Source organism: Octopus sinensis, linkage group LG5, assembly GCF_006345805.1.
Source record: "Octopus sinensis linkage group LG5, ASM634580v1, whole genome shotgun sequence".
NCBI lineage: Eukaryota > Metazoa > Mollusca > Cephalopoda > Octopoda > Octopodidae > Octopus > Octopus sinensis.
In genome coordinates, this window is record NC_043001.1 from 89,101,826 (window position 1) to 89,121,464 (window position 19,639).

The following is a 19,639-nucleotide window of genomic DNA, read 5'->3' on the forward strand; positions in this document are numbered from 1 at the left end:
ACTGGAGTTCTATAATACAAATTTCCTGTTTTGAAGTGACCTAAACTAAAGCCTTCCATCAAAATTTCAGGTTAATTTGTTCCAAACTCCAGTATAATTATGACAAAGTTATTTTAATAAATTTCTCACTGATTTAGAAGTATATAATGGTAACAAGGAAGAAGTTATTAGATTATTTGATAAAGGCTTGGATTTAAAAAAAATAACATTTTCATAAACTATTATTATTAAGGTGGTGAACTGAAAGAGCTGTTAGACTGTCATAGAAAATGCCTTGTAGTATTTCCTTCAGCTCTTTACAATCTGAGTTTGAAATTTGCTGAGATCCACTTTGATCTTCATTCCTCCAGGGTCAATAAAATAAAGCACCAATTACTGTACCAGGGTCAAAGAAATCGACTAAACATTCTCCCCTCAAAATCCAGCATATATTTGTTATTACTATTTTGAACTAAATACATAGAATTAGCAGATCTGCCTATATTAGAAACAATTATTTAACAAATGAAATTATTTATATTTCAGAAGGCAGCAAGCTAGCAGAATTGTTAGCATGCCTGACAAAATGATAAACAGCATTTTTTCCTGATTCATCACATTCTGGGGTCAACTTTGCCTTCTATCATTTTGGGGTCAATAAAATAATGTATTGAGTTGTCCGGAAAGTTCATGCCGATTTATATTAGCGTACCTTTCGACTTATTTTCGAACATGGTCAAGTCCATAAAATAAGATTTGACTACAACTCCATTTAGAGCACAGTTTAAGCTATCTTTTCATGGAAGAAGGTTTATGTTCCTATAACCTATGTTAATTCTGTAATCCTTTAAAATGGGAGATAAGAAATTTCATTTTCAGCACTTGATGTTTTGGGAACCAAACGAAAATTGCTGCAGCTCGGCTGGGATGTGTTACCCTATTCACCAGATATTGCTCCTTCGGATTTCCACTTATTCAGGTCTCTGCAGAATAGTCTTAATGGTAAAAATTTCAATTCCTTGGATGACGTAAAAAGATACCTTGATGAATTCTTTGCCATGAAACCACCTCAATTCTGGGAAGAAGGTATTTTCAAGTTAAAGGAAAGATGGAGACGCATTGTGCAACAAAATGATTCGTATTTGGTTGATTAAAAATGTAATGGCAAGTATTAATTGACCTTTTTCTTTCCTTTAAAAATCGGCACGAATTTTCTGCACAACCCAATACCAGTGAAGTACTGAGAGCAATGTGATCGACTTCCCCTCAAAATTGCTAGCCTTGTGCCAAGATTATAAAGAAATTATCTATAGTTCAGAATACTGAAAATAAATAGTGTAAGACAAAAACCCTTTATGATATTTAGCTTTGTCTCTGTATGTTCTGAGGGAGTTAAGCTATTGGATTTGTCATAAGGAAGAACATCATGGCAAAGCTCACAGAAATGTTTACATCAGAAAGTGATATGATGATGATAACAGGACCACTAACAAGGAACTGCAATGCTACAATAATCAGTATGTATGCTTCAACTGTGACACACTCCACTGAAAACAAGGAGGTTTTTCCACAGCCAGTAACACATATGAAAACATACTTCACAAGATCAAACTGTTATTTATGAGAAACTGAGACACAAGGACAGAAAAAGACTACAGAGATTGGCTTCTAGTTATGGGAAAATATGGTGTTAGTGGCTGCAAATACCATGTTCAAAGAGAAAATCAAACACAATACAATATGGATTCACCTTTACTCTGAACATCATTAAATGATTGATTTTGTTGTTACATGATAGCAGGACAAAATGGACATTCATGGGCAGAAGAGTTACATATAGCACAAACTGCTATATTAATTGCCTGCTATTAAGATTTAGGATTACTTTCTACAAATACCAAAATTACAACAGAAACCTTCCAAATCAATCAAGTTTGATATAGATATACTTTGTACCATTCATAAGCTAAAATTAGCAGAAGAGATCGAATGTGCAGGAAGAGCTGTCAATCACCCAGATCATGTCTTTGGACAGCTTGTTTATGATAGGGCTAAAACAGCTATTGGCAAGCCCAAATGGAAGCATCAAGATTGGTTTGAACTCAACGATCTTAAACTCAAAACAGGTGCTACAAAATCAGGCTGGTGAAACTCTAGATCAACCATGACTACATACAGAGATATTTGCAGATTGCCATAAAATCACACAATAATACTGATGTCAAAATAGTGGAATCAGACAGCAGAAGACAAGCAATGGACCACAAGCATGAATAAAATTAAGGGCTTCTACAAGGAAATTTCGGAACCACAGAGAGAGAGAGTCACTTTAAAATCATTTGATTTTAAGGAGGAAAGGACTCTCAGACAATAGGAGAATATTGAAGATGTGGTTTGAACACTCAGAAACTGCTTCATATGCCTGGAGACACAAAGCAACATACAACAATACACTATTAATCCACCCTATGAAATACCAATGAAAGAATTTGCAATCTTCTGTCTACTGAATGACAAAGCATATATATGAATATCTCTCTTGCTCTCTCTCTCTCTACATATATATATATATATATATATATACATACACATGTATATTTCTTTATATATATATATATATATATATATATATATATGTCGTGAGAATTTACAAAAACACAGAAGACGAAGAAGGGTGTGTAAACAACAAACAGATGTATTAGTTTAATGCTCGGGAAGAGAGAAAGTCTTATATGTTTTAAGTCTACACTTTTCGACGGAATGGAACACAGAAATAAACAGGAAGAGAAAATAGAAGGTTTAGTGGCTAGCGATCTATCATGCATTTCTCTTATTAATTGTTATATATATATGACTAGAGACCGAGACCTATGGAAGTATGCTGTGCGTGAGAAGACCCGGCAAGACTAGTGAAGCCATAACCCGTGGCCCCTACCTGGGACGTAGTCAGTCCACTTGTGCATACCTTCCTTCTTGTGACACTTGTGAAGACCTGTTGAGGCAAGTGAAAATCAATCAAATCAAATCAAATCAAACCAAATCAAAATAGATGAACATCAATGGAATTTGTATCCTTGTGGTACCAGTGCCGGTAGCACATAAGAAAACCATCCGAACGTGACCGTAGCCAGTACCGCATCGACTGGCCTCAGTGCTGAGGGCACGTAACAAACACCATCCGAGCGTGGCCGTTTGCCAGCCTCGTCTGGCACCTGTGTCGGTGGCACATAAAAACACCATCCGAGCGTGGCCGTCTGCCAGCCTCGTCTGGCACCTGTGTCGGTGGCACATAAAAACACCATCCGAGCGTGGCCGTCTGCCAGCCTCATCTGGCACCTGTGTCGGTGGCACATAAAATCACCCACTACACTCTCGGAGTGGTTGGCGTTAGGAAGGGCATCCAGCTGTAGAAACATTGCCAGATCTGACTGGCCTGGTGCAGCCCTCGAGCTTGCCAGACCCCAGTTGAACCGTCCAACCCATGCTAGCATGGAAAGCGGACGTTAAACGATGATGATGATGATGATATATATATATATATATATATATATATATTATATATATATATATATATATATATATAATATATATATATATATATATATATATATATATTATATATATATATATATATATATATGTACATATATATATGTACATATATATATTACATATATATATGTACATATATATATGTACATTATATATGTGGCCTGTCGACAATCATCTATCTCGCTTTATGTCTACGAAGATGATTCTTGAGTCCAGCTTTACTGAGGCAGGGTCTTGCACAGACACTGCTTGTCAGCATCATAGGAAGACCCTTACCATCTGGATGTGCAACAACGATGCCCTTCCTGACATCCCTCCTTATTTTCTCATGCGCAACTCAAGATTTTTCAAAAGTAGCTGTCCCCTCATGCACAATCCTTCTCCACCTGCTACGGCCAATAGCTATGCCCTTCCATGTGTCAAAAGAGATGCAAGCATCTCTTAAGGAAGCCTTCAGCAAGTCCTTATACCTCTTTTTTGGTTTATGTGGAGGTCGTTCTCCTTTAGCTAACTCTCTATAAAAGAGTTGTTTTGGCATCCTTGAATCCATCATCCTGACCAGATGACCACTCCATCTGAGCCTTTGCTTTAACACAAGAGCTTCTATACTTTCACACACCGAGAGCCTTCCAATATTTCAAGATCACTGATGCGGTCCTTCTACTTAATGCCATAGATCCATCTGAGACACATCTGATGGAAACGCTCCAGTCGTTTAAGGTGGTATCGATATGTGACCCACGTCTCGCAGGCATAAAGAAGAGAAGAGAGCACACATGCCTTGTACACTTTTATCTTTGTCTTCCTGCATATGTCTCGCTGACTCTAGAGGCGCCTTTCCAGCTTTCCGAAAGCATCACTTGCTTTCCTAATTCTGTATGGAATTTCATTATCCAAATTGCTATATCTATTAATAGTGCTTCACAGGTAGACAAACTGATCAACTAATCAAGTCATTTACCATACACATACATATTTGCTTCACTATACTGCTTACCAGGGGCAGGTTGGTACATGACAACAGTTTTCTAGAGACTGAGGCTGTCAATCCTAAGGCAGTGCAAGCATCAGAGAATGCATTCAAAATGTGTTGCATATCAATCTCTGTGTGCTACTACATCACAATCATCTGCATACAAAAGGTCTCTTATGATAAAGGTAAATACCTTTGTTTTTGCAGCAAAGTGCCTGATATTAAATATGCTGCCAGAGGTTCGATAATGGATGTAAACACCATATCTGCAGTTTCTGAATGCAATACAGAAAACCATCGCAAAATATATGGCAAATAGGGTCAGTGCCAGAATATCCCCCTGTTTCACTCCATTTTGTATTGAGATAGGCTCCAACATTTTCCCTCTAACATTAACCCTACCCTTCATTCATGTCTTCAGGAAAAGACCTAACCAAAGCAAGGAACTTTTCAGGACACCCAAGTTTCTGGAGGACTTTCCACAGTGCATACATATACACATATATATAATTATACATATATATATATAATTATACATACATATACATATATATATATATAATTATACATACATATACATATATATATATTTAATTATACATACATATACATATATATATATTTAATTATACATACATATACATATATATAATATTTAATTATACATACATATACATATATAATTATTTATAACATACATATACATATATATATAATTATTTATACATACATATACATATATATATATAATTATTTATACATACATATACATATATATATATAATTATTTATACATACATATACATATATATATATAATTATTTATACATACATATACATATCATCATCATCATCATCATCATCGTTTAACGTCCGCTTTCCATGCTAGCATGGGTTGGACGGTTCAACTGGGGTCTGGGAAGCCCGAAGGCTGCACCAGGCCAGTCAGATGTGGCAGTGTTTCTACAGCTGGATGCCCTTCCTAACGCCAACCACTCCGAGAGTGTAGTGGGTGATTTTATGTGCCACCGACACAGGTGCCAGACGAGGCTGGCAGACGGCCACGCTCGGATGGTGTTTTTTTTCCACCGACACAGGTGCCAGACGAGGCTGGCAGACGGCCACGCATATATATAATTATTTATACATACTATATACATATATATATATAATTATTTATACATACATATACATATATAGATAGATATAATTATTACATACAATACATATATAATAATTATTATACAATACATTATATATATATTATATATATATATAATGTATATATGTATGGTTATGTATATATGTATATATATGTGTGTGTGTGTATAGGACTTTCAATTTCTTATAGTACTATGTGTGCGTGTGCGTGTGTGTATGTATATATATATATATATATATATATAGTGAGAGAGAGAGATACATACTCATATGCAGATACTGATGTGCCGGCCAACATATCTAACTTATAAAGGAGTGATTAAAAAGAAAAGCCAGTTAGGTGCACATTACAGTGAAGCCCCCACTACAAAGATAGGTTAATGGTAGGAGGTGGGTGATGGGAGCAGCTTAGTTTAATTTCTTTTTTTTTTTAAGGTGAACAGAAGTTCATGGGTATGCAGAGTGAAGGGAAGTGGGTGATAAATTAAGTGTTCCTCTATGTAACTCAAAGGTTCAACATCTGATCATAATCCCCAGGGCTACAAAGTGTAACTTTTGTATCAGCCTAGCTTCTTTGTCCCTTTCCCAACACTAGTCCCCTAGGTTGGATAAGGAAAGGTAGTGCCTGAAACGGTCTCAAGCACTACCTTTCCTCACCTAACCCTTAAAAAGAAAGCATGAAAGGGAAAAAAAAATGTTGTTCCCAAAGGCATTTACTATACCTTTGTTTGATTTGCTAGAAATAGCTGCTAAACAGTCCTCATATCAAACCTTACATCCTTCAAATAAATAAAGGATCATGTTAACAGCTAAGAAAGGCATGGAAGTCATGGCTGGAATTCTTTTGATCATAATTCTTACCAAAGAAATGCATGATTGATTAGCCTTCTTTAATTATATTTCTATAGAAATACACAAAAATAACAAAGAATTTAGTGAAATAATTTTGTCAATATTAATCCGATGTGTGGAATGTAAATTAGCATGAAATTTTAATGGAAGATTTTAACTTAGATCTCTTTAAAACAGGAAGTTTATATCATAGAACAAGGAGCAGTCTTGAGCAGGTTTGTGTCAAAAAGTTAGGAGAGATTCCTTACACCCTCCCTTAGTCATGAAAATACTCAACAATAGAGAACGTGACCTAAGTGAAGCAGAAGTTTATGCAAAGTGATTATATTGACAGTCACATCTGTGTTTGTATTTAACACTGTTACATTACTGAGATTTTCAATTTACTTAACCTTCTTTTAGCTAAAAAGTTGGCCCTGTAGAATGATAAGGCCTTTAATTGTTTTCTAAAGAAATTTGAAAAAAGAAAAAAAAGCTGTGTTTGTATGTGTGTATTTAAATATACACAACAACAGAGCACAGAGTAATCAAAAGACATTTGTTTATATATATATATATATATGTTTTACTTGTTTCAGTCATTAGATTGTGGCCATGCTGGGGTCTGCCTTGAAGAATTTTAGTTGGAATGAACCAACCCCTGGACCTTTTAAGCCTGGTATTTATTGTATTGGTCTCTTTTGCCGAACCGCTAAGTTACAGGGATATAAACACACCAACACTGGTTGTCAAGCAGTGGAGGGTGGACAAACAGAATGTAAAACGCACACACACATCATAGGCTTCTTTCAGTTTCTGTCTACCAAATCCACACATAAGGTTGTGGCTGGTTGCAGTGGGGCTGAACCTGGAACCATGTAGTTGGGAAGCAAACTTCTTATCACACAGTCACATTCATATAAAAAAAAAGCATTCAACATACATTATGGATGTTCAATATTCATATTAACAATTTGACTGAGATATGCCTTTCACTGATGCAAAACGCTTCTTATCATTTGGATGCTCCAGAGCATTGACTTATCTGAACAATTTGTGTATGTGTGTGCATGCATATATCATCATTTTAACATCCATATTTTCATGTTTGCATGGGTCAGACAGGGCTCATTGAGGCAGGTTCACTACATATATATATGTGTGTGTGTGTGTGTGTATGTATATATGGATCAAAACAGTTTGATTCAAATTCGTTGGTACTCGAGTTTCAAGTATGTTGCTAGTTATTTCAAATTTGAAATATATATATATGTATCTTCTATATATACACACACACACACACACATATATATATATATATATATATATGTGTGTGTGTGAGTCATCTAAGAGACCATCAGTCAGGGGAAAGATGCACTTGTAAATCTGTTAGTAGAGTAGATATATTATCCGAAATGTATAGTATTAAATATCCATGATGGCTGGTCTTACTAATCAGTTTTGCATAAAGAATACAATGGAGTGTCAGGTAAACAAACCGATTATATAACTTTATGCTCATCAGAGTTAGCCGATATGGAAGGGAATATGATGACTGCTCTCTATTGTCAAAAGTCGATTAGCACCTAAACATAACTCCTAAACTAATCCCCTGGCCCCTTTTATGTCACACAACCTTTTTCACAACAACCACTGACCAGCTGTGCTAATCCACCTCTGACACTAGAGAGCAATCACCATATTCCATTCCATATCAGCTAACTCTGATGAGTGTAAAAGTTTATAATCAGTTTGTTACTTAATATTCCATTGTATTCTTTATGCAAAACCAATTGGTAAGACCAGCCATGGTGGATATTTCATACTATACATTTCGGATGATGTATATATACAGATATATATAGATAGGCTTCTTTCAGTTTCCATGTTCCAAATCCATACACAAGGCTTTGGTCAGTTTGAGGCTATAGTAGAAGACACTTGCCCAAGGTGCCACACAGTAGGACTGAACCCAGAACCCTGAACCCATGTGGTTGAGAAGCAAACTTCTGACCACACAGCCATGCCTACACCCATATATTAATAATTTTTACAACAAAATGGCTGATAGTGACTTTGAAGTTTTGGCTTGCTCACCTTTATCAGACAGTCTAATGAAAAGAAGCAAGCTGAAACTTCAAAGTCCCTGTCAATCATTTTTTCCTTGTAAATTTATTAAATATGTACTCTAGCAAAAAATACTGAGAAATTCTTTAGTTAATGCTAAATTGTTTCTATACATAACTTGACACAAGAATAGATATATATGGATGGCTGCATGCATATATTACCTGTCTTAAATAGAGCATAATGAATGAAATATTTTTATTAGGTCTAAGGTAGCACAACTTTCATGGTCTTGTAATGCAAATATTTATACACACTAATTGAGGTTATCTAATTAAATTATATAATTTGAGTTTTGAGTCTATCTAATCAGGTGTGATTGTGTTCACATGTATGATAATAATGTCAGATGAATCCCAGAGATTCCATTATTTCACCATTACGTTACCATTACTCGTTACCATTTATAGATACAGATATAAAGATTAGGTAAAGGTTACCTTCTCGAGTTATACTGACTAATAAGGGCCAGTTTACTGGTTTCTGTGACATATAAATTCCCCTACCTGGACAGGCTGCTGCTCTGCCACAGGATTACTCATTTTTGTCAGCTGAGTGAACTGGAGCAACATGAAATGAAGTGTTTTGTTCAAGAACACAATGCGTCGCCTGGTCCAGGAATTGAAACCAGTCTTACGAGCATGAGTTCAACACTCTAACCACTAAGCCATGTGTCTCCACTGATATGGCTATGTTGCTAAGAAATTTACTTGCCAACCACACAGTTTCAAGTTCAGTCTCACTGCTTGCTACATAGGTCCAAATTAGCAATGGCGGAGGATGCTCTGAAAGTATTGTTTCTAGAATAAGAATTGGGTGGAGGAAGTTCAGAGAGTGAGACATGGGCTCTGAATGCAGAAGACATGCATAGACTGGAGAGAAATGAAAATAGTATGTTCCATTGGATGTGCAACATCAGTGCACATGTATGACAAAGTGCAAATTTATTGAGAGAAAAGCTGAACATAAAAGGAATCAAATGTAGCATGCAAGAGAGAAGACTACATTGGTTTGGACATGTGATGCATATGAATGAGAACAGCTGTGTAAAGAAGTGCTATTCACTGAAAGTAGATGGTACCCACAGAAGAGGGAGATCCAGGAAGACATGGGATGATATTGGGCCTCATGAAGGAAATGACAATGGACTGAGATGTCTGGCAACATGAAGTTCTTGAGAAGACCCACCCACATCAGTGAAACTGTTCTAGAAGCACTCTGTGTCCCATCCACACTTAAGAAAATTTCTCACACACCCTACCACAACAAACCAAACTACATCCTCTTCTCTTCTTCACATTTTCACCTTTATACTTGTGACCAAGACCTTTGGAATTATGCTGTGCGTGAGACCATAACCCGTGGCCTTCACCTGGGATGTAACCAGTCCACTTATGCATACCTTTCCTTCTTTGGACACAAAACTCTGCTTGCAAAGACCTGTTGAGGCAAGTGAAATCAATCAAAAATCAATGGAAATTGTAGTTGTGATACCAGTACCGGTGGCACATAAAAAGAACCACCCAAACGTGGCCATTGCCAGCGCCGCCTCGACTGGCCTCCGTGACATGTAAAAAGCACCAACCGATCATGGCCGATGCCAGCGTCGCCTGGCATCTGTGCCGGTGGCACATAAAAAGCACCCACTACACTCACGGAGTGGTTGGCATTAGGAAGGGCATCCAGCTGTAGAAACACTGCCAGATCAGACTAGAGCCTGGTGCAGCCTCCTGGCTTCCCAGACCCCGGTTGAACCGTCCAACCCATGCTAGCATGGAAAACGGACGTTAAACGATGATGATACATTATTCCAAACTCTCACTCCCCAATCCTGTCCTCACAGCCCTGTTCCTCTGTATTTTTGTTATCAGGTAGCCCTCCTGGTTCTATATATACCCAGGTTTTTGCCGCTCACCCCACCCCCGCTCTCTTTAATCACTCTTCGTTCACAATATCCTGCCACTTATATTATGGTGTTTGAACCTCAAGGGTATGCCCTGGCACTTACCACAATCTATATCTCTCTTTCTTTACTCAACCATCCCATTTATATTCTGATCCTCATCCCTTGTGAGTATACCCATCACTTTGCCACCATCTTCTATCCTGCTGTCTCCCACTCTCTCCTCCTACACTTCCTTCAGGCTGGGTAACTATGTATTTCCTTTGCAGCTGTGCACCTATTTCTGTCTTCATTCCTGATCTCTCTCTCTCCCCAGCCGGGTAACCTTGTACCTCCTCTACAGCAAGACACCTGCTTCTGTCTCTCTGTCTCACTATAACCTTTCATCATCTGACACAAGATCACCTCCTCCTCTGAAAAGAGGTTTTGTTTTTGTCTTGCAAGTACTTAGTGACCCTGTCAGTGCAGATGCCACTTAAAAGCATCCAGTTCACACTGGTTGGCATTTGGAAGGGCATCCAGCTGTAAAAACCTTGCCAAAATTGGCCTTGCCTGTGCTCGTGCAACATAAAAAGCACTAAGTCCACTCGGTCGAGTGGTTGATGTTTGGAAGGGTATCTAGCTATAAAAATCCTGCCGAAACAGATACAGAAATCTAGTGCAGGCTTCTGCCTGGCCAGCTCCTGTCAAACCATCCCACCCTTGCCAGCATGGAAGGCAGACATTAAACGATGATGATGATGACGATGATCTCTCTTTATTTATTATTATTATTATTAAGAAGTTAGTGAGTGGCAGAATTGTTATCACATCAGACAAAATGTCTATTGGCATTTCTTCTGATAAATTCCATTCTGAGTTCAAATTCTGCCAAAGTTAATTTTGCCTTTCATCCTTTCAGAGTAGATAAAATAAGTACCAGTTGAGCATAGGGACTGACATAATTGACTATCCCACTCTTCCAAAATTTCAGGTCTTGTGCCTACAGTAGAAAGACTTATTATTACAAAGGCAGCAAGCTAGCAGAATTGTAATCACATCAGATAAATTGCTTAGTGGCATGTCTTTTGGTTCTTTACATTTTGACTTCAAATTCTGCTGAGGTCTACTTTGTCTTTCATTCTTTTGGGGTTAATAAAATAAGGACCAGTTGTGCACTGGGGTCAATGTAATCAACTAGCCCCCTCCCACAAGTTTTCTAGCCATGTGCCTATAATAGAAAGAAATATTATCATTATCAATTAAATAATTTTTTAAAATGAGCTACGAGTAAGAGAAATACCTCAATCGGACAAGTTATGAATTAACTGAAATTTTCACCACTGTTGAAAAACAAAAAATTATTTTTAATAAATGCAAAATTGTTTGTAATCCTTTATATCATCATCATTTAACATCTGCTTTCCATGCTGGCATGGGTTGGACAGTCTGACTGGAACTGCTAAACCAGAGGGCTGCACCAGGTTCTAGTCTGATTTGTCATAGTTTCTGGATTTCCTTCCTAATGCCAGCCACTCAGAGTGTAACAGATGCTTCTTATGTGCCACTAACACAGGTATCATTTACATGACACTGGCAAAGGCCACAACAACACACACGGCTGTGTGGTTAAGAAGTCCACTTTGCAGCCATGTAGTTTTGGGTTCAATCCTAATGTGCAGCACCTAAGATAAATGTCTTCTAATATAGTGCTGGGTGAACCAATGCCTTGTGAACATATTTGGTAGATGGATGCCTGTTTTATATATATATATATTTGTATGTGTACCTCCGTGTACACATATTTAAATTTATTTTGAGATTAGTTCTCACTTTCTTGAAATTAATTTTTCTTTTATTGGAAACCATTTACAGTTATCATTAGGTTTTTGCTTACTTTCTCTGGAGAAGGGAAAAGGCTAGAATAGGGTAGAAGTAAGGACAAAACATTTTTAAAAAAAACTGAAATTTTAGGAAAAAATCATTTTAGAATCATGTTCCCATTATATGAAACACAGAAAGAGTAAAACAAAGGGGGTGGGGAACACCCAATTCCTTGCCCTTTTTTATCCCATCAGGTAGCAATTTCAAATTTCCACTGAAATTTGATTGAGGGTGCAGGTGTGGCTGTATGGTAAGAAGTTTGCTTCCCAACCACATGGTTCCAGGTTCAGTCCCACTGTGTGACATTTTGGGCAAGTGTTTTCTACTTTAGCTATGGGCTAATTCAAAGCCTTGTGAGTAGGTTTGGTAATGGAAACTGAAAGCCTATTTGTATGTATGCGTGTTTACCTCCCTGTAACTTAGCAGTTCGGCAAAAGAGAAATAAGCCCTGGGATTAATTCGTTCGCCTAAAATTCCTCAAGTCAGTGCCCCAGCGTGTCCGCATTGTAATGACTGAAAGAAGTAAAAAAGAAAAGAGATAATTGCACTTCGGATGGTGTAGATTCTAATTATATCGTAAAATTCACGTGAGGCGCTTTGTTCTATCAAAACTTTCAGAAAAATGAATATTTTTTAATGAAATTTTCAACAAATACCTTTCAGTGTGTATAGATTACAATTATATTGGAGTTTAATTCTGATGTTATCGTAATTTACACCATCTGAAAGGTATTAGTAGAAAATTCTATTAAAAGATAACCATTTCTCCGAAAGTTATGAGGAAACAAAACCGACCCGTGTGAATTTACTGAAACTCCTCTCCCCACCGCCGAAAAATTTTTCACCATAAATTCCTATACAATCGGAGTCTACACCATCTGAAGTGTATTTGTAAAAAAAAAAAATTCGTTAAAAGAATATCAATTTTTTTGAAAGCTATGAGGAAACAAAATCAGATGGGGTTACAGTTATGTAGGTTGCCAATTATTTGAGAACACCTCCTAACTTCTTTTTTTTATTTTTTATCTCGAATGCCTAAGCAAAAGTTTGGGAAAATGAAAAATGAATCTCTTTAAATGACGTTGGAAAAGTAATGAAACTGTTATGGGAGGACGGAAGTTAAGAATCCAGGTAAAAAAAGTCGCAAGTAAAAAAGTCAAGGTAATCAAGTCACAAGGGTTTTGTCAGGATCCTATTAATTGTGACTTTTTTTCCCTCGTGACTTCATTACCGGCCACCATAAATTAATTATGACTTTTTACCTAACCGAAATTGTGACTTTATAACTGACTTTTTTCCTGTCACTTTTTTACGGGTCACCGGAAATTAACGCACCAATGTTGCCACAGAAAGTTACAGTAGCCTTCCAATAGTTTATCTCTTGATACCAACCTAATTGTGACTGTTCTTGATACTTTAATACAAACTTGTTGAAGATAGATCGAAAATAAAACCAATCAAAACTTCATGCTAATTTATGTTCCAAACACTAGCTTAATAATGACAAAGACTTTTCCTAAATTTTTCATGGAAGAAAATAATTGAAGGCGGGGTGTTTTAACAAAAATATGGTTAGAGAAATCCAAAAAAGGAAAAGGGGTTAAAACATAGGAGCAGTAAAAGGGAACCGCGGCTTGTGATAAAACAAGAAAGACAATGCAGTTTTAGATCTACTGGAAATAGCAGTCAAATTGCCGTAAGTTTACGTTTTGAAAAACGGGAAGGATATACATACGATAACATGGGCCCAAGATTATATATCCCTGTCGAGAAAAGACAACATGATTACGGTCGGCACACTGAGGTCTGCTCGACCAATATTAACCTAAGGCTAAAGGTGAAAAAATATATTGATAAAAGTTTAAACTTTATTCAATTCCTGCTAATAACACAATATTATTTTAATATAAGAATACTACAAATATGTAAGAGTGTGTGTATAGGAAAGTAAAAGTAATTAAGTATATCAATTATATATATTTTATACAGTGCAAAACTTATCGGGTATAAAACTCAATACATTGGGTAGAGAGGATAGAGATATTAGCATTTCCGACATTAGCATTTCCTACATATTAAGCCAGTGTTTGGAACATAAATTAGCGCGAAGTTTTGATACAACTGAATGCAAATAAAGATCCAGTTTTAATATAAATTTTTCATATTTATGAAACAGCTGGAATGAGGTACATCAAAAATAAGGCTTTCATTTCTAAAATATCAAGTTCTGGCTTACGCGAGGGGTTCTCGTCTCCCAGTTATGCATATAATTAGTTGGGAGGGAATTCGAAGCTGGCATACCTACACAAGTGGTTTCCACATATCTTCCAAAAACATGAATTTTTTAAAATGAAATTTTCAACGAATACGCTTCAGACGGTGTACATTCAGATCATATCGGAATTTGTTGTGAAAAGGGATCTGGTGCTTTTCAATTTTCCGTGAATTGGAAGAGGGTTTTCGGAAAATTCACGTCAGCTTTGTTTCCTCATAACTTGCAGAAAAATGATAAATTTTTTAATTAAATTTTCAAAACATGCCTTTTAGAGTGAGTAGATTACTATCATTGTAATTCAATATGAAAAATTAAAAAAATTAGTGGACTGACACACTTGCTGATACGCATCACATATATCTACAAAACGAAACTTGAAATGTGAACAAAAAATGTATGTCATAATGTGTGTGCGCGTGTTTTTTTGAGGGGGTGGGGTTTCAATTAAAAACACCTGCTTCCCAGTCTCCGAGATCCCAAGAAATACCTGAGAACAAGTGCGATGAACCCCTCACTCCTTTCATAGGGCTTGGAACACCCACACTCACACATAAAAGTACACGTAAAAGTTTGTGTGCAAAGAAGAGGGTACCACTTTATATGTTGATCAAGTTTTTTCCTTTTTTTTTTGTCAGCATTGTTGCATATGACTAGCTCTAGTAATAATAGTTGTTTGGTGAATTTTGGTAATGCGAATTAGTGATTGTTTCGTGACATCTACGTAGCTGTAAGTGATTATGAGAGTAAAACTATAATGTAGACGAAATACTTGGCTGTATTAACTATTATAATCGAAACAACCGGATGGACTGAAAAGTGTCGTAACAATCGATAACAATATTTAGCTCAAGGAGACTACGAAAAACGGCTTTTTTAAAATACTTAACGAGAACAAATGCATGTTGTTTTCCTTAATGATTATGATGATTTCTAACGTAAGCACTCCTCAGGTGGTTGTTTAATTTTTTAGTGGCGGAGGTGGAAAGAAACGAAGATGTGGGAGTATATAGAAAATTAAGGACGCTGTTGTAGGTTTACAGATGAGACACTATTAAATTCATTTGGAGGGGGCACAAAGTCCTTATTTGCCACAAGGGCATATAGAGAGAACATTGCGATGCACCACAATACTTTACCTTAAAATAATAGGACTAATATATATATATATATATATATATATATATATATATATATAGATAGATAGATAGATAGATAGATAGATAGATAGAGAGAGAGAGAGAAAGAGAGATGCAGGCGTGGCAGTATGGTTAGAAGCTTGCTTCCGAACTGCATGGTTACCTTAGGCAAGTGTCTTGTGAGTGGATTTGGTAGACGGAAACTGAAAGAAGCCAATCGTGTGTGTGTGTATGTATATATATGTGTCTGTCCCCCGATGTTAGCAAAAGCGACAGATAGAATAAGTACTAGGCTTACAAAGAATAAGTCCTAGGATCGATTTATTCCACTAAAACTCTTCGAGGCGGTGCTCCAGCATGGCCGCAGTCAAATGACTGAAACAAATATGAGGTGGGGGTGTACATATGATTTTATTTAGTGTTATATACAAAACTTTCAGCCTTTCGTAACTTCAGCCAATTAGAAATAATAAAACGTGTATTCTCCCTAAACGTGAGCAAGTTGGCTGGTATGAAAAATATTTAAAAAGGGTGCCACCCTTATATGTATACGTATGTATATGAGTGAGTGTGTTGAAACTTACCTCGGCCTTATAGAGAAAGGGGGTTTTGCTCAGCATTCCAACAGGTACAAGACGGAAAGAAGATATAGTGGCGATGCATCAAACTTATAAAATTAAACTGCATTTCAGTTTATAGGTGTTGTTTGATTTTGTGGTCCTGAAGTCTGGGTAGCATCCATCTGAGACGATGTGCGACAACATACTACACCAGTGAGAGGTGTCAGGTGGTTGCGGTTTTACTGGTCGAGACAGAATCAAGCAGCTATAAGGTGTGGTGGAAGTAAATAGAAAATTAAGGACACGGTTGCTGTGTTTACAACAAGAGGTGAAATACGATTAAATTCATTCATAGGAAGCACATGTAGTCTTAATAAGCCGGGGGTATGAAAGGGGTCGACTGGTAACTACTTAAAATTGTCTTCTTACTTCTTTATATGACAGGGTGACTCACACTGAACTCGCAGATTCAGGAAAGCACTTTAGCAGTATACGAGTCGACTGACAACTATTTACATATATCAGGTCTATTATATTACTTATACGTACTTACGTATGTATACATACATACATAAGCACACACACACATAATATATAAATGTATCTATGTATTTTTCTCACACCTGAAATATTAACACATTTTTTTGTCACACCTCCGCACAGATTTTGCGCATCGACAAGCTTTAATAGAGCTAATCAAAGGAAATGGAGAGCGGGGACACGACATACAAGCTGCCAACCCTAGTTCAGTCCTTATTCTCTCTCTTTCCTTCTCTCTTTCTCTCTCTCTCTTATATAGATATACAGATATCTATCTATATATGTGTGTGTGCGTATACGTATCTATATACAATGTGTGTGTGAGTAAATCTGATATAATCTATAGATTCCGGCTGGAGGCACTTAATAGCAACAAACTAGTTAGTTTATCTTAGCTGAAAAATATCAGCAGCAGCAACAGCAAACTTGATCGCGCCTCTTCAGACAGTCTACTTCTACTGTATCAACAGATGTGTCAGGTCAGTTAAGTGGGATGTCGTACCTTACCCTCTGGTCAAAAGCTTTGGCGTGCTCTCTCTCTCTCTCTCTCTCTCTCTCTCTCTCTCTCTCTCAATATATCTATCTATATATTTGTCTGTCTATCTCTCTACCTACCTGTCTATTCATCTTCCAGTTTATGTCTGCCTGTCTGTATGCTCAAGCACGTGTGTTAGCATGTATATTGTTTTGATGGACGTGTATGTATGGATACATCATTGCTGGCTGGTTAAGAAATTCACAATCAAGAGTTTACGGGGTTCAATCCAAAGGCATATCTTGTGCAATATATATATATATATATATATAATGTATACGCGCGCACACACACACATAAGCATACCTACATATGTATGGCCCTAATTTTGTTTCCGTCTTTTTGTTCATTTTTATTTTCCTTTAAATCATCTCTGCTGTTAGAGAATGTATCATAATTACCAAATAGCAATTAAGACCATCTCTAGCTGAGAAGGGGAGATGATTATTAACCATTGTGCCAACAACCACCTTGAGCACCTTTTTGAGCTCCATGTGTCTAACACGCGTGGGCTTACCTACAAAGTCAGAAAACAGCACAGCTCCCATGACTCTCAGAAACATTTTTCACCCTTGGAGTTGCTGAAGTATGGAACAAACTACCTGCATCAGTTGTTAGTTGCCTAGACATTGCATCCTTTAAAACCTCTATGCTTCTTGAAATTCGCCAACACTTCACCTGATATTCCCCGCTCCATTACCATTCACATATGTATATTATGACTCATACACTGTTCACTTTCCTGACTTTTGTACATAATTCTATGTACTGTACATGCACCTTTGATGAGTTGTAGTGCACCTGAGCACTGTATACAATAATTTCATTAGTATTTTATTACCTACTGAAGAGTACAAATTTGACCATTATGATGTTCTGTATATGAGAATCTGGGTCCATTTTTTACAGAAGCAATTGTATAGGAATATGAAAATAAAAACTAAAATCCATTTTAACATCCTATCTTCATTTCATTAATATGAATGAATTTGTTGAACTTTGTTTAATAAGTTGAGTCGTATACTGATTATATATATACAAGGGACTGCAAAAAAAACTCCTGACTTTGGGTAAAAGAAAATACAGGAAGATCAGTTTATTATGGTTTTATTCAACATATTCCCCTCAGATTCACACACTTATTGCAGCGTCCTTCAGTTTTTCTAAGCTCTGTAAAAGGAACTCAGAAGGTTTGGCCTTCAACCAATTGCTAAACCTTGCTAAGATAAATATTTCAATTACCTGAAGATTGACTGAACCATAACTCGAATTATTACGAATTGGATAGCCATGAAACGATCGTAGTGTTTTACTCATTATCTTTTATTAAATTTTTAATACTTTTGATATATATTTAAAATAATATAAATTAATTTTATGTATTGGCTTAAGTTTTTCATTGTTTGATTTGCCTAATAGTGGTTTTATCTCTAATTTAATATAATATATATATATATATATATATATATATATGGAGAGAGAGAGAGAGAGAGAGAGAGAGAGAGAGAGATAGTTATATATAAAAGAAGAAAAGAAAATGGAGATTGGGAAGTTAATTGTTTATTATTAACAGCAAATTAATCATCATCCCTTACAACTGTTTCAATTAATACTCAGTAAATATGACCTGCACATATCTTCAGGGGGGCAAAATATACCCTTGGATGGTTTATGGATTTATTATAAACTGTATCATTCAGTCTGCTATAGTGAATTCATAAATACATTTAAGATATCCAGGGATATATTTTTCCCCCTCTGAAGACATTATACTCAGGCCATATAAATTTAATATTTGCTTAATATTTACTGAGTACTAATTGAAACAGCTGTATGGGATGATTAATTTGCTGTTAATAACAAACAATTATTAATTTACCAATCTCCATTTTCTTTTCTTTTATTTGAATATAAACTACATATTTTTATATATATACCTATTATTTCAAGGAAATTAATTCCCCAAAAATACTAAGTATTGAACCAGTATTTCCTTGGATGAACTATCCCTTCATGAGGTTAACAACCTCTAATCAAATTATATATGTATTATATATATATATATATATCTAATATTATATATTATATATATATTTTATATATAGAAGGAGCTTCTACAGGACTAGTACGTTTTCATTCAAGAGAAATCTTCTTCAGGAAGCTATTTAACAAGAATTGTATTAGCATTTATACATTTAGGCAGG

At 36.2% G+C, this 19,639-nt stretch overlaps 2 protein-coding genes across 5 annotated transcripts in view; one reads left to right on the top strand and one right to left on the bottom strand.

Moving 5' to 3' along the window:
- The window catches only part of LOC115211810 (leucine-rich repeat transmembrane neuronal protein 4), a 38,323-nt gene extending 21,235 nt beyond the window's left edge, over positions 1-17,088 (bottom strand). The window contains exon 1 of the mRNA XM_029780516.2: positions 16,385-17,088. The gene's annotated coding sequence lies outside the window, so the exon portion shown is untranslated. The remainder of the gene's footprint in view (positions 1-16,384) is intronic.
- The window catches only part of LOC115211809 (anoctamin-10), a 251,375-nt gene that overhangs the window by 62,068 nt on the left and 169,668 nt on the right, over positions 1-19,639 (top strand). Inside the window, exon 1 of one of the 4 annotated variants that reach the window (XM_029780515.2) lies at positions 17,246-17,379. The exons of 2 other annotated variants lie outside the window; for them this stretch is intronic. The gene's annotated coding sequence lies outside the window, so the exon portion shown is untranslated. Of the gene's footprint in view, positions 1-17,245; positions 17,380-19,639 lie in introns of those variants that run through there. One more of the 4 variants, XM_036502908.1, reaches the window with a different exon arrangement.